The 3,084-nt window shown below is 34.5% G+C and overlaps 1 long non-coding RNA gene across 1 annotated transcript; it reads right to left on the bottom strand.

The window, feature by feature from the left end:
• Nucleotides 1–321: 321 nt before the first annotated feature.
• On the bottom strand, nucleotides 322–712 carry LOC123750675 (uncharacterized). Its single transcript, XR_011229765.1, has 2 exons — nucleotides 571–712; nucleotides 322–393 (listed from the first exon to the last, which is right to left on the bottom strand). It is a non-coding gene; the product is annotated as an uncharacterized lncRNA (long non-coding RNA).
• Between the last annotated feature and the right edge of the window lie 2,372 nt (nucleotides 713–3,084).

Genomic DNA, 3,084 nt, shown 5'->3' with positions numbered 1-3,084 from the left:
TGTATTCACGATGAAGGTTCTCTTTAGCTAAAATTGCTAGTGTCTGGAGACCTTCTGTTAAAAAAATATACATTCTCAATAGGATACATTATAACTGTAGCAAGAGAAGGTACATTAAATGTTTTGATGTAATTGTCTAAACCAATGATCAAAGTGATAGAAATTATAATGGGATGATGGATTTCAAGCCAGTTATGCTGAGCATAGAAAAAAAATTCTGTTGTTATTGTTAAAACAAAGACTTACTGTATTACACAAGGTTGTAAACTTTGATATTAATGTATTATAAAGGCCATAATCAAATGATTTTATAAACAATACCATCATTATTGTCCGGAGTTATTCTTGGTACATCTGGTAAGTAAAGATAGTTTTCAGGAGCCAAGAACGAATCTGCCAAAAAAATATTGGACGTTGTACATTCCAATTTGTTACAATAGCCTAGTACTGCATACTAATACAAATTAAAAAACAAATTGGAAATAATAGCTAGGCTAACCTAACACAATGACATAACATAACACATCTTTATTTGTAATTTTGTCAAAAGCTGATTAAATGTTTTTTTACCTGCTAGTATGCTGGCTGGGGTCGATCTTCCAGGCATATTTATTCTACTGACTTGTGGTCTTAATGCTGCCGCAGTAAAAGGATTTGTGACAGACATTGTACTGCTTTCTGTATCATCTACCTATTACAAATACAAATACAATTATTTATTCAGGAAAAGTACATACATACAAGGTAAGATTGACTTACGTCCTCTAATTATTCAACACAAAGCTGCTATTAGGACAATATCCAACTCTGGCCCCAGACATCACTCGGTACCCCTACTCAAATCTCTGAATATGTTAGACATTAAGTCACTGCACATTCTCTCATGTGTATTATACATATATTAAACGCTAAACTATAATGCCAATCCTGATCTCAAAAGCTTCATAGAAGGTTGTAGCAGAACCCATGAGCACCACACCAGAAATAAATACAGTTTTGATATTCCTAGAGTACGACTTAATCAAACTAGAAATGCTCTACAAATCAAGGGGCCCAAAATGTGGAATGACCTTCCCAATCATGTTAAAGACTGTACCTCTCTCAACCAGTTTAAGTTAAAAACGAAGCTATACCTAATAAATTCCCTGTAACCTACCTTACCCTTCTATTGTCAACCAATGTCTGTTTTCCTTTAAAGAGCGCTGTTTGTCGACATAATTGTATTTGTGCTGCTTTTTCATCTATGTTTTCATCTCTTGTTTTCATTCTACTTATTATGCTCAATTAGTATTAAGCTTGTCATTTAAGTTTATCATGCCCGAAACGCTTTGCGTAATAGTGGCTTTAGGCATTGTATGAACTAGCTCTACCTATAAGTCAACAAATCTTTGTAAAAAATTATTGTATGTATGTACCTTACCTAAATAAACATTTTATTTTATTTTTTATTTTATTTAAGAAACAAAAGTAGATGGATTTATAGATAGAGCTAGTACATACAATGCCTAAAGCCACTATTACGCAAAGTGTTTCAGGCAGGAAAACCGCTACGACTAAAACTTAATACTAAAAGAGATTAAAGTATAAATTGTGTTGAGAAAAAATAAGAAAAAAATGGAAAAAAAGGGAGGGGGGGGGGGGTGAAACATGGCAGAAAAAAAGTATAATACAATTTGGTCAACAAACAGCATTGTTTTAAATAGAAGAAATGGGTTGACATTTTGGGGGTGAGGTAGGTTATATTGAGTTAATTAGGTAGTACTTAGTTTTTAACTTAAACTGGTTGGGAGAGGTACAGTCTTTAACATAATTGGGAAGGCCACATTCGAGGTCCCTTGATTTGTAAAGCATTTCTAGTTTAACTAAGTCGTACTCTTGGAATACCAAATAGGTATTTGTTTCTGGTGTGGTGCTCATGGGATCTGTTACAACCTTCTAGGAAGCTTATTATAAAAAACTTAATTGATAAAAACAACATGCTGCATACTAAAAACGTATTGGAATGTGTATACCAATATGCAGTAAAATATATTCTTCCTACACATAACAAGCAAAATTTTAATACTGCAACAAGTTTTTGAAAATTATTTAACTAAACAGCAATGAAACATTTGCATTCTTTTCAATTAGTAAAATATTACATATGAAGGAATTATTTACATAAATGCCGAGAAAACTTTACATACCATGCCCAAATCTAGGATCTTCTTCTTCTTGATAGTAGGTGCACTTTGCATGAAGGATTTGTTCTCCCGATGACTGCAAAATTGTAACAAACTAGGCTGTTGTAAGAATTATCCAGAGTGGTTTATCGACAAAAGAGAACGGGAACCTGAGCCCGCGTGGTGACCTGGGGACCTGACCCCCAGGGGGATTCGCGGTGGAAATAACCGACGCTTTGTTCATAGCTGCGTATAATGAATCATCCTATAGTATTCAGTAATTTAGAGAAATTAGCCTTTATTCATTTTGCATTAAAATTGTATTGTATAATAGTACTGGATACAATATCAAGAGTATTCTAATTATTGAGTTTGTCACCATCAGTGACGTCACGAATCAGATCTAACTTGTAAGGCGGAGTGACCGGCGGTCATAGGTCAGCAGGGTTGACATGTCTATTATTTCTCAAAGTTCAATTAACCATTTTGGGGATCGGGAACAGCTCTGCCGTAGATGTTTGTGTAATTTAATTTCGGTAAAATAATTCAACCAGTCTGGATCAATTAAGTACAACAGGTTAATTGTTATAACTTAACCTTGCTAAAGTAACTGGGTAAGCGATGCGGAACAATACAATGTTCTAGTCTGGGCTAGATCAGACGAGGACAGATCAGTGTGGTCACGGAAGCAGCTGGGAGAGGTCAAACATCTTACCTCTCCCCGAGACCAGCCCGACATCTTTAGCTGGTAAAACATAGAGGTATAGTTGCTATGGTTATGTATAGAAATAGTCTCATTTGCCACTCAGGTCAAGTAGGGAGTGTTAAAGTGACAGGGAGTGAACATATTTAGATTTTGTTTTAGTTTTCTTTTAATAAATTAAGTTAATAATTTGCATTTTTATTGTTTCCATTTGGTTAT

The sequence above is a fragment of the Procambarus clarkii genome, chromosome 27, assembly GCF_040958095.1.
Source record: "Procambarus clarkii isolate CNS0578487 chromosome 27, FALCON_Pclarkii_2.0, whole genome shotgun sequence".
In the NCBI taxonomy this organism is placed as follows: Eukaryota; Metazoa; Arthropoda; class Malacostraca; order Decapoda; family Cambaridae; genus Procambarus; species Procambarus clarkii.
Note: the sequence above shows the minus strand (reverse complement) of the source record. Positions and strands in the feature narration are given on the sequence as shown.